Source organism: Girardinichthys multiradiatus, chromosome 18 (genome assembly GCF_021462225.1).
Source record: "Girardinichthys multiradiatus isolate DD_20200921_A chromosome 18, DD_fGirMul_XY1, whole genome shotgun sequence".
Classification (NCBI taxonomy): Eukaryota; Metazoa; Chordata; class Actinopteri; order Cyprinodontiformes; family Goodeidae; genus Girardinichthys; species Girardinichthys multiradiatus.
The window spans coordinates 6,508,107-6,521,428 of NC_061810.1; the positions used below are offsets into that span (position 1 = coordinate 6,508,107).

Here is a 13,322-nt window from a genome sequence, read left to right on the forward strand (position 1 = left end):
TTAATGTGCCATATAAGTTAATTCTCATTGACATTGATGCATCACTGTAAAAGACTGAGCCATAATCCCATCAACTGAACATGTTGTTTACCTAGGATTATTTATGACTTAGTAAATAACAACAGGTCTAACTGCAGCTGTACAACACACATGGAATAAGATGCAAATAACTTATACAAAATCCAACATTCGGTGCAGAGGCATCAGCGATGTTAAAGAAAAGAATCCAATGTTAAAGATTTGGGCCACATCTGGTCCTGTGGATCACTTTTTAACCGACTCATTACAACGTTGTCTCTTCAAGTTTGATTTGTTGTTGTGCTAACATAAAAAGAAACCAAAACCTCTACTTTACTTTGAAGCGACACTGATTACAAAATACCACAAGTGTTTCCAGGGGAGAGCTTGCATTGATTGATTGCAATGATCTTTTCAATGTTACCTTAAAGCAAAAGAAATATTTCATCTTTAAGGGATTCATTTCTGTTCATAAACATAAACTAGGTTTGATTTCTACCAAAACAAAAATATAGACTTGTCATGATGTCATGTATTTTGTTATTTACTTTAGTCTGAGTTCTGTATTTTAGGTTTTCTCTTTATTTTCTATAGTTATCTCTATTTACTTGTTCATTGTTCTCCTGGTTATTTCTTGTTTCTGTGCTGTCATTAGTCTAATCTCCTCAGATCCCTGGCCGCCCTCCCCACTTTCCCCACCATTTGGGTCATAAAGCCAGAACTGATGTTTGCATGGCCACACTGACAGGGTTGGACCTGTCTCGTCCCCATGGTAGGTGGACATGATAGCCATCCTGGGAGTGCAGATACTAACTTCACCGCAGAACATACTACCATGTAAACCATAATTACTGAAATCTCACTGTTTGATACCAGTCACTAGAACATAGTGCTGCAAAATTGTGATAACAATATCAATCATGATTAATACTCATGTCTGGGAAACTCTTTCTTTCTTTACTATTACATAATGCCCCCACCTTTCTCCATGAGCCTTATAATCTCTGCCACCAAGGAAATACACCTTGTGTGGACATGAAGAAAAGTCAGAGTTCATTCAACCGGCCAAACAGATATGCAAACTGTGAACGCATTACATTCAAAATATTATATCCTACTAAATATTGCATCCAAGTTGTCCTTTGTATTTGCGATATTGCACCCAATGATGGTTGTGATACAATATTTTTTGTGGCTTTCACAGAGTCCAGTACATGTGGCCGGATGCCAGGCTAAGAAGGTAAGGAGGTGTCTTGAAGCTTAAGGAAATGATCCACTCTTGTAGTCTTTGGGGCTGGTAAAGGTTCAAGGATGTTTCCTCTATGATTGGTAATCTTCTCGCACTGTTTTGACTGATAGCCAGTCTGGATAATTTTCTAGATGTGACAGCTACTTGCAAGTTAAAATATTTTCATTTCCATTCCTGCGAAGTCACAATGTGTGTAAAAGAACAGTAAAACAGCTTTTTACTATTTTAAAACCAAGACATAATGATTACAAAGTTCATCGTATAAACCCTCATTAGCATTGTATATTAGCACTTAGCGCAGCTAGCTTTAATAAACAGCAGTTTCCATGTGTATTCCCTTGGGAACATGGAACCTTACTTGAACTGTGAGATCAAAACACTGCCAGCATTTCCAAATCCAGCATGCTCCTCAATAGACAGCTCAAGACAATAGAACCATTCAACCTTCTTGGTAGTTGAATAGTAGTAGTAGTTAGAATCTTACATCTCTGTACTTCCTCGGACTTTGTTTTTACAGATGTTAAACATAGCTAGCTTTTAGTCTTCCTCAGTCAAGGTACCCACATAAAAGATTGTTGTTATTACAACACCTGGTAGGGCTTAAGCATGGTGCAAAAACAAAATGTGACTTTTGGGTTATGACTGGCAGGTCAGCGATTAAACTGAACATTGTCCAATTCTGGTGATTTCTAGGTACATTCAAGGTTTAAACCAAAAAGAGCTTTTAAAAGACAATGTTACATCAAATTATTTTAAACCAACTTTCTGTAAAAAGTTTCAATGGACATCTTCCCACTGAGAATGAAAATGTAGCTTCCATATGGCCTTTTTTTCTAAAAACCTAGATTAAGCAGCAGAAGTGGATAAACATGTCCATGTGGACTTCTTCAACTGGATAATACTCTGCATTGCCTGATGGTTTTACTTGGTCAATATAAACAAGTAACTTAAGAGTGGATAAAATGTGCATTGCTGACTGTAGGCTCCACTCTGCATTATGAACATAGGTTTTCATTGCGGTACTGTTAGGGGTGAGATACGGCAGGTTTTTAGCTCAGCTTTTTTCACTCAGTTTTGCTGTGAGAACAAGCACAACATAACATCGATTCAATAGAAGCATTAAGTGCATCATGACTGAATCAGTTCATGAATTGTGAGCAATGTGTACATTCCACAAGAACTATATATGCTCACTAACACGGATAAGTTAATGTGCGCACTCAACCAGGAATGTAATTAAATGTCTCATCAAATTTGTTTGCATCCCCACTCAGTTCAATGCAGTCATCTGGTAGGATTACTGGAGTTCTGTGGATGGGTGAGAGGAGGGGAAGCGGGTCCAGGACGGAGCAGCAACTTCCTGCCGTGTCTCACTGAAGCCAATGTGAACGGCAGACGGCGGGAGGTGGAAAACGGCGGCTGCTGGAGTTGCTCCAGTCACTGTTTTGGCAAAGTCACTACTGGGACAGATGGCCCAGTCGTCGCTGAACACACACTGAAACACAGAGACAGACACGGAAAAGCCCCTGACAGAGGACGATGCATGAGCACAAGCACAGGGTGGCAAACAAGTGCCAGCAGATTAATGCAGAGCCACCTACAGACAGAAACATGTGAATAAACACACACACACACACACACACACACACACACACACACACACACACACACACACACACACACACACAAACTTAGTCTACATCAAATTAGGGATTAGATTAAATGCCACATCGAATCCACTTTATTTTCCCGTCCTTCAATCCTGTAACCCGGCCTTTTACAACATACAAAATATAAACAGCAACTGTGCTGACAGATTAGTTTTGTGTACTTGTATATATAAGAGATAACAGCCGAAAAAAAGTGAGTTCTCAATATTATCACACTTTTGTTCAATGTAGTTGAAAATATAGAAAACATATTATTACCAGCTTAGTTTTATTATTATTATTATGTAAGCTTTAAAATATGCTGTTTCAAGTTAAATGCACTATACTTTTCTGAAAGCTTTTATTGTTTATCTGCTGTATTGACAGTTCAAACAAAGAAGACTGATCAAACTACCATGCAGTCTTGTCTTATTGTTGTGTCCAACATGCTGAGTAGAAGTCCTTCAGCTACAATGTTGGTAGTTGCTTGAGTTAGAGTCTTTAATAGCAAGGTAACTGAATGTGGTTTTCTTGGTTATTATTATCTTGAAAATTTCACCCTGGTGTCTAACCATTAAAATTAGTAACAGTTTAATTCCAAGTCTAGGACAACATGTTGGTGAAGTTTACTAACCTGTCAGATGAAGAAGACATACCAGAGGGAACATGATACAGAAAGATGGTTGCTTAGTTGATACAGATGTGGGACACGAGTGTGATTTGACTAGATTGCACAGTGAGCTATGAGTTAGTGTTCAAAGGTCTCACTGAAGCTGTTTATAAAAGTCTCTAATTTTCTTTTTCTTAATCGGAGTTTTGCAGGATATTACTTTTGAGTAAGTCAAAACTACCTTTAGTGAGGAAAGGTTGAAAAGTATGCTTGCTGTACAGCTGTGTTTTATAAACATTTACACTCATAATGCAGAAGAACTCCACTCTCTGCCCAGCTGGCAGCTGCATGGTTTATGATGCAGAGCAGAAAGAAAAATAAGAGAGAGAAGGAAGTTCAACCCATCCCTTCCATCGATTATGATAGGCAATGTGTGATTGTTGGGAAACAAGTTGGATAAACTCCAAGCCCTACAAATGACCCAGCCAGAGTACTGGGAATCCAGTGTTATGTGTTTCACTGAGACATGGCTGCAGGATCATATCCCTGACTCCAGCGTCTCTCTGTCAGGCTTTCTGACCATACCAGCAGACAGAGAATAGCAGCAAAGGCAAAAGAGGTGGATTGGCAGTGTTTGTGAATAACAGATGGTGTAATCCAGGACATGTTAATGTGAAGTGGTGTCTCTGCAGTCCTGATACTGAACTGTTAGTAGTAAGCTTTTGTTATTTACCCAGAGAGTTTACCTGTGTTATTTTGGCAACCGTTTACGTTCCACCATCGGCTGTTGCCGACACTGCATGTCATGACATCAGCTCAGTTGTTACTAAACTACAGACACAACATCCCAAAGCGTTTTTCGCAATATCTGGTGATTTTAACCATGCTTCACTCTCTGCTACACTTCCAACGTTTCAACAGTTTGTCAGCTGCTCTACCAGAGAAAACAAAACATTGGATTTGTTTAATGCAAATGTCAAGGACCCATACATCTTTAAATCAAGACCTCCTCTCGGCAAATTAGATCACAATCTTGTTTTTCTCTGCTCGAAATATAAGCCCCTTGTTCAGAGGCAACCTGTCATCAAGAGAACTGTGAGAAAATGGTCACAGGAAGCTGAAGAAGCCCTGCAAGGTTGCTTTGAGGCTACAGACTGGGACACACTGTGCCAGCCACATGGAGAGGACATTAATGCCATGACTAAGTGTGTGACTGACTATATAAACTTCTGTGTGCATAACAGTATCCCGACCAGAACATTGAGATGCTTCCTCAGTAACAAACCCTAGATCACCAGTGACCAGAAGAACCTGCTTAACAAGAAAAATTGAGTCTTCAGAGAGGGTGTCAGTAATTTATTGAGAAGTATACAGAAGTATCTTCAAATCAAGATAAGAGACAGCAAGGAGAGAAGAAGCTGAAGAGCAAGCTCCATCAGAGATGTGTGGTCAGGGATAAAGAAGATCACAGGCTTCAAGCAGAGGAACGATCGGACAGATGGATGTCTGGACAAAGCCAATAAACTAAACACATTCTTAAAGACATCAAGTCATCAGCAGAAATACGCTCATGATTCTTCAGTCGTGGATGATATCAGAGATGGACAAGAAGCTGAGTACAGGGAGCTGGTGGACCGCTTTGTGGCATGGTGTGGAAAAAAATCATCTCATCTTAAACGAGAATAAAACAAAGGAGATGATTGGAGATTTTAAGAGAAACAGGGATAGGTCAAACACTATTTCTGTCATGGAAGTGGAGGTAGTGAAGGAAAATAAATACCTTGGTGTTCACCTGAACAACAGACTGGAGTGGAGATGCAACTGTTAAGCCATCTGCAAGAAGGGACAGAGCATAATGTACTTTTTGAGGAAGCTTAGGTCCTTCGGTGAAGATATGCAGCAAGATACTGCATATCTTCTATAAGTCTAGTGTGGAGAGTGTGATTTCATCATCTGTTGTGGTAGAGCCAGGGACTTAAAAAAGCTCAACAAGCTAATAAAGAAAGCTGGCTCTGTTCTGGGAACTTCTCTGGAGCCTCTGGGGATCATAAAATTAAGAACATTATGGAGAACCTGAACATCTTCTTCTTGAGACATACAACAAGAAGAAATCTAAAGAAGCCTTCAGTCAGAGGCTTCTTTAGATTTGCTGTAAGACAGACCGCAACTGGGGATCCTTCCTGCCCACAGCCATCAGAATCTACAATGGCTCTTTGAAGAAACCTGCATAATATAATTCCTTTGGGATTAATAAAGTATTTTTGAACTGAATTGAATTGAAAATGTGTCAGAGTTGATATCCAGGCGGAGGCTTCAAGGCACGGTCTGACATATGGTGTTGTGAGGACTAATATTGATTTTCATAGAAGAACTGGATGGCTGCTGCTGTTATCCTGTGAAAATGAAGTTAATTTCCCACTATCTGTGTTCTTCCATAGACATTCTTTCAGCTACATAGAATAAGTAGTAATCGGGTAATACTGTTTGTATATGATATCCAAAAACATTGACGATATTGCTTTACAATATTTATAAAAATGTATGTAAATTTTATGTTTGGTGTGAACTAATAAGTTAAACTTGTGCACTGTTTCTATTCTAGTATGAAGGCTGTACCTTCTCTTTGACTGTTCTTCGGATGCTTTTCATGCTTTGTGGAGATATTACTTTCTACATAGCAACATCTACTGTTTAAGAGAGTACTGCAGATACTACAACTCCAATATGTGATCACATTCAACATCAGGTAGTTTCTTGCAATAGAAATAACAAATGTGGAAAATTGCACCAGAAGAAAAACAAAGCAAAAGCGCATAGCTGAATGGATAGTGTGAAGAGCCTTTGCTACACAGACATGAAAGAAAAACAATTGTGTGTTACATCTTTAATCAACATTTTAAACATTTTAAGATTACAATCATTTGTAAATCTTGAAATGCCTTAAATTCCTAGTATTAATACAGCATCCTAAGGGTTGTTTCTAAGCAGACCCTTATTTTAGGAAGGCTTATAGGTATTATAAGATATGAATACAGCCTAACTTTACAAACAGCATCATGTCATTCATAGAACAATATAACTTTAAAAAAGTGACCTTTTGTTTGTAAAAAAAAAAAAAAGTTTAGGACTTAATTTCTTTCTTCAACCCATAAATTTAAAAAAATAATACGGTACTTCTTTCAAAAGTCAGGCACTTAGAAAGTAGCGGTTTCTTCTAGAGTTGCACAATATTCTGAATAACAATCATCCTTGCTTTTACACTATGAGGAATTTCACAACCTCAAAGTTCTGCTTGGATGCAATATTGGACAGAATATGTTTCTACTGCCTTGCATTCCTGCTCTCATAATATTTTTGGCCAGCTGATGTATATTTTTAGTGGCTGAGATGCTAAAGCTCACAGAGAGGGGGTGGAAACATTGTATTGGAAAAGAAGGGAAGGATCTAGGAAAATGTGGGTTATTTGTAATTAATATTGTCATTGCAATGTTTCGCAAAACTATAACTACACGTTTCCTGATATCATGCCACAGCCCTAGTGTCTTTCTTACACAAAACGTAGAGCAATCCTTCATTGACAGCATAGCCGTAATATTTTGGGATGGTATGGTGACATGATTCTGATTATTTTGCTTTCAGGCTTAACATTTCTCCAGATAAAAATGGAACAGCAGCTTACCCTGTAGGCAGACCCACAAAACAAAACCTCTCAGCAAAACCAGAAATAGGAATGTACCGTTTTTAACTTTTAGCATTCATTCCAACATAAGAATCAATAGAACGTGGAAAGAATGTTTACAAATGATTTTCCTTTCTAAATGTAACAATGTAATGTATCTTATAACCTTGATTATTCAAGATCACAATGACTCATTCACACACGAGGATGACAGATAGTGAGATTCTGCTGCTGTTTAAAGAGCTCTGAAACCTGAGCGGTTTAGCTTCTGATATAGTGATGACGGTTGTGTTATTTGTCACCTATCAGCTGGAGGGAAACCTAAAGCTGGTTGTGTAACACGCCTCAGTCCTGGTGTGAACCGTTCTGTCCCACTGTCTGGGGGTAACCTTATGGTAGTCCACTGAATGACTTCTGAACATGTCTCATTCAGTGGGACAACCCCAGCAGCTCCGGGCCTCGTGAACCAAACTGAATTTCATGCAAATGAAACTGGAATTAATTTAGGCAATGACATAAAAAAACAATAACAAGAGGAATTAAATTTTTTGGCTTCCTAAATGGGGTTTCAAAAACTTGATTATAAAAACTATTTTATTGAAGGAAAACAACTCCAGAATAGAAAACAGTGAAAAGCCCTAATTACCCGACTACACAAAAGACAAGATTATGAATAATTTCTGCCCTGCCTCCTCAGTGTTTTACTCACTTCATTTGAATGAAACCAGATCTCCTCCGATAAGAGATTTACCAATAATGCACCTCAAAGTAAAATCCTCAAAGGAATAATACATTTGAATATGTGTTCTGATGAGGCTTGTTTGTCAGTTTAAAAGTACCTTTTGAAAATAACCTTTAAGCAGGTAATACACATACTTTCGTTAAACCAATATTTCTGTATTAAAATATTTTTTATTGGTCTGATATAATAGTCTAATATTACATGTCGTGTATTCATTAGCTGTAAGCAGAAAATCATCAGAATTAACAGAAATAAAGCTTTGGAATTATCAGTCTGTGTAATTAATCTATGTCATGTGTTAGATTTAGTTAAATTTGTTACTGAAATAAATGAATGTTTCTAGAACATTCAGATTTATTGAATATGACTGTAAACAGCAAACTAATATAAACCCATAAAAAAGTATGTTTCTGTTCCTAAGAGCACATATTTAGGTGTCTGAATTCAGTTTAAATCAGTTTAAAAACATACAAGTCCAATTTTTACAAAACATTACAGGCAAAAAGTGAAGCACTCCCCAACAAAGCAATGCACAACTGGTTGGTTATGGTGACACACAGGAGTGCCACGGAGCAAAGATTCTTATTATTACAATTCCATTTATAGTTATATAATCATCCTGAGCTGCTTGGTGTCCAAACCCTTTCACTTTTGAGACAAGTAGTGTGGATTTAAACATCAAGTCCAATTAGTTACTTCAAGGCTGGACTATTGTAATTCTTTACTATCAGGATGTCCACAAAATGCAGTTAAAAGCCTTCAGTTGATCCAAAAAGCTGCAGCAAGAGTTCTGATCAAAATTAAAAAGAGAGATCATACTTCCCTTCATTGGCTCCCTGTTAAATCCAGAATAGAATTTAAAATTCTCCTCCTCACATATAAAGCCCTTAATGATCTAGCTCCATCATACATCAGAGATCTGATTGGTCCATATGTTCCTAACAGAGCACTTTGTTCTCAGACTGCAGGTTTACTGGTGGTTCCTAGAGTCTCTAGAAGTAGAATGGGAGGCAGATCCTTTAGTTATCAGGCTCCTCTCCTGTGGAACCAGCTCCCAGTTTTAGTCCGTGAGGCAGACACCCTGTCTACTTTTAAGGCTAGGCTTAAAACTTTCCTTTTTGATAAAGCTTATAGTTAGAATAGCTGAGGTTATTCTGAGCTACCTCTGTAGTTATGCTGCTATAGGCTTAGGCTGCAGGAGGACATAATGACCACTTTCACTCATTCTGCTACATTCTCATACTACTCTTTAATTTTGCATTATTTGCTGTTATTTCTGCTTTTTACTCTATGTTCTGTCTCTGTTTCTAGAAGCTACATCCAACCTGGCTCTGTGTTTAGCTGTGGAACCTTCCTGGAGAGGGACAACGGCTGAGCTGCTGCTGCCAACAACTTAGTGCTCACCCTCTACCAATGATACACTTGTCCCTGTCTTTCAGTGTTTAACCCTTTCTCTCACCTAGACACAGCTACTGGCTGAGCTTTTACTATGACTAACTGTATGTGATCTCTTTCACACTCTAGACTTGAAAACTGGCTCAGAGTTCATCTGCTTAGCTGTCTGTCTCTCCTAGATGAAGCCACTAAAGGAGCTATAATTATTAACATTTTACTTTTCTTTCCTATAGACTGTACTACTGAATTAGTGCCTCTGTGTTATTTTTGCGTTGCTGCTCGGTTCTCTCAAACCCCCAGTCGGTCATGGCAGATGGTTCTGCTAGAGGTTTCTTCCTGTTAAAAGGGAGTTTTCCTCTCGACTGTCGCTACATGTATGAGGGATTGCTGCAAAGTCAATACAAGCGACTATCCACTGTCACTATAGGTTCATCCAAGAGGAGTGAGTGAATGCTGCTGGGTTTCCATAGATAGAAAAACTTTTTTAACCAATTTGAATAATGAACTGAATCTGACTGCACTGTTTGAGAGTTAGGATTAATTGGAATGTATGAACCTGACTTGAAATCTGGATGATTAGATTGAATTGACTTATAAAGTGCCTTGAGATGACGTGTTGTGAATTGTCGCTATATCAATAAAACTGAATTGAATTGTTTTTCCTCACTGCGAGAAAAAAACATGTGAGATTTACCTCAAAAAAGCAAACTTATAATAAATGTTCTAAACAGGATCATTCTGAAACATTTTTCAGGTATAGCAACTTTTGTTCAACACTTCACCAACTGGAAGCAACAGAACCCAAAACAACGAAACAAGTGCCAGGCTTTAAAAACACCAGAACAACAGATATTGACACTGTAGTAGGCATAGGCCTGGGATAACAACCATAAGCATTATATAATATTTACACAAAATCGAATGAATACAAACTACAGATAAAAACTCGAATATAAAATACAAACATTATCTAACTGCTTTAATATAAAAAGGCAAGAATCATTTCTAAATCTGATAAAGCATATTGATTATTACTGTTATAATAATGGGCTGCACAGGGGTGCAGTTGGTGGTACGGTTGCCTTGCAGCAAGAAGGTCCTGGGTTTGATTCTCTGCCGGGGGTCTTTCTGCATGGAGCTTGCATGTTCCCCCTGTGCATGCATGGGTTCTCTTGGGGTACTCCGGCTTCCTTCCACAGTCCAAAAGCATGACTGTTAAGTTAATTGGTCTCTCTACATTGCCCTTAGGTGTGAATGAGTGTGTGCATGGTTGTTTGTCCTGTGTGTCTGTATTGCCCTATCCTCCACATTGGTCAAATAAATTATAGCTTTGAGCGAATCTGCATGTAGAGGTTCTTTCTTTCTGATATATGACATTTGTGTGAGATGCAAATCGACCTACTCCACAGGCAGTGAGACTACCTTACATTTCCTCCAGCCATGGTAAGATATTTGAATAGAGACAATGGGCCTATAATCTGATAGTGCAGTCCGTTTCCCTGCCTCCGGACGGAGCTTCAAATGAACCAAGATACCATCCCCATGTTGAATTGCACCAGTAAATGATGGCAGCTACGCACAGACAGTGATGGTCCTCTCCTATTTCAGGAAGGAGACTAATGACATTTGTTTGACATTAAGATGCTCCCTATTAAAGCAGCCATATAATGGCAATATATAAAATGCATTGATAAAATTGTAAAATTTTTCTCATGAAGGTAGGACCAGGCTGAATACAACTAGAAATGCATAAAGCTAATTATATGCACTTCAAAGGCAACCAGCTAGAAAAATAAGTAAATGATTCAATAATTCATGAGATAGCAACTCCACTCCACGTCTGAATTCCAATAGTGGGGGCCCTGCTATATGCAGCTCCTTCACATGAAACAGGGTCAACATTCTGAATGTCGACATTTTCCTCTTTCTCCTTCAAATCAGCAAATATGCAACTCCTGAGCTGACCTATACAGAAAATCTGTTTAGTGTGTTCCCAGCTGTGTCATAGAAAAGGAACATTTGCTAGCAGAGTGCAGTTAAATATCTGAGTTTATGACCTCTTGATGTGTTTGATTGTACAGCAGATCCAGAGCAAGACATTAGTTTGTGCGTGACAGTTTGGGCAGCAACTGGTATAAAAATACATTCAACATAATCTACAAAGGAAGTGACTGTCTGTTTCTTACAACTCAAAGATGAACTGACAACAGATGCATGTTGATTTAATATAAAGCAGGTTGATGTCTAGCAGCTCTAATGTCACTAAAACACATTTTAAGGTCGTCATAGAAGGTCCAGGCCGTCCTCCAGATGAGGCTGGAAGATGTGCATCAAAGAATAAGATATTGTTTTTTTTGCCAACAAACAGCATTAAGGTATTTTCTGAATACAATGAGCAAATGTGTTCAGTCAGTCGTATCTGATGGGATCATGTACGAGATAATTATCAAAACTTTCCATGCCAGAAGAGACACAGCACATAATGAATAATATTTTACTGTATTCTGTTTGCTTAATTTTGTTCTAAAATATGATGTAAATTGATGGAAACTCAGCAGAGTATTTGTTTAAATGAGGAGACAAAAATGACTTTAAAAAAGATGCACGGCTCGAGGGTCAGAGCACTATATCTGTATCAACATTCACTACATAAAGTTAATGGATATTAGTCATTAACGGCAATGAAATATAGGTATGAGTGGTAGCATTAGAAAAAACAATTCAGAGATGAGTATGTATGTGAAAATGTCAACACTGGAGGTGGTTTACATCACAGTACTGTGGGAAGGTATTTGCACCCTTACAGATTTCTTCTGGTTTTGTTGTTTAAATGTTTGAGATGAAAGCCATTTTAACATCAGCCCAAGAAAAACTGAGAAAATAATAAATGCAGTTTTCACATTTGAAGGGAAAAGAAGCTAATAGCATGCTAATGTTAGTGCTAGCAAGTTAGTGTTAGCATCACTTTTCAATTGTCTTTTATATTGAATGAAAATGTTCAGCTTAAATTTCAACCAGCTTTAAAATGACTAACTCACTTCACACTGAGGTACAGCACCCTCCACATTTATAAAGGATGCACATTCGTAATCTGTAAAATGATTTATCTGCAGGAGCGAAATCTCACACTGAATATTTTATGGCTGCTCTCTGAGCTTTTCTTTCCCCTCCCCTGCCATCCTCTGAAGAAATGTGGGTCCCCTGACTCTCACTGTTCCCGTTATTTTATATTTTTTAATTATTAATGATTTAGGTTAGTTAGCTTTTCACTTCTTCTGGTATCAAAACTGCTAAAAGTTTCAACCCATTACTACAGAAAGTGCAAGAGTCCCTACCTAGATGGGAGATGGAATAATCCTGTGATTCCCCTCCCCCACATACTGCTCAAGAGAGCTCCTACCACTTCCCTTGCTAATAAGATAAGACAGATTTTGATGTTTAGAAATATCTACAGTTGTGAAAAACGCAAAGAGTTGTGGCGAAAGAGCACAGCCCATCACTCTAAGACAACGCTTTTTATTATAATTATAATAATAATTATTAGTATTATTATGGGTTCTACTAATCCGCCAATGATTTTGAAAAAAGAAGCAAGAAAAAAAACCAACTATTACTCCTTGATGTTTTAAAAAAATTATGATTTCCCAATTTACAATTTGGGGCTGCGCGGTGGCGCAGTTGGTAGCACTGTTGCCTTGCAGCAAGAAGTTCCTGGGTTCAACTACCAGCCACGGGTCTTTCTGCATGGAGTTTGCATGTTCTCCCCATGCATGTGTGGGTTCTCTCTGGGTACTCCTGCTTCCTCCAAAATTGGTTTCTCAAAATAGCCCTCAGGTGTGAATGAGTGTGTGCATGGTTGTTTGTCCTGTGTGTCTTTGTGTTGCCCTGCGATGGATTGGTGACCTGTCCAGGGTGTACCCTGCCTCTTGCCCGTAGACTGCTGGAGATAGGAACCAGCTTCCCCCACGACCCACTATGGA

General features: G+C 38.4%; 1 protein-coding gene and 1 long non-coding RNA gene across 3 annotated transcripts in view; one reads left to right on the plus strand and one right to left on the minus strand.

The window, feature by feature from the left end:
• LOC124883489 (ubiquitin-associated and SH3 domain-containing protein B-like) overlaps window positions 1–13,322 on the minus strand; it is a 54,684-nt gene that overhangs the window by 34,318 nt on the left and 7,044 nt on the right. The window lies entirely within an intron of this gene.
• LOC124883492 lies at window positions 636–3,124 on the plus strand. The gene is made up of 3 exons (XR_007042218.1): window positions 636–790; window positions 1,223–1,258; window positions 2,542–3,124. It is a non-coding gene; the product is annotated as an uncharacterized LOC124883492 (long non-coding RNA).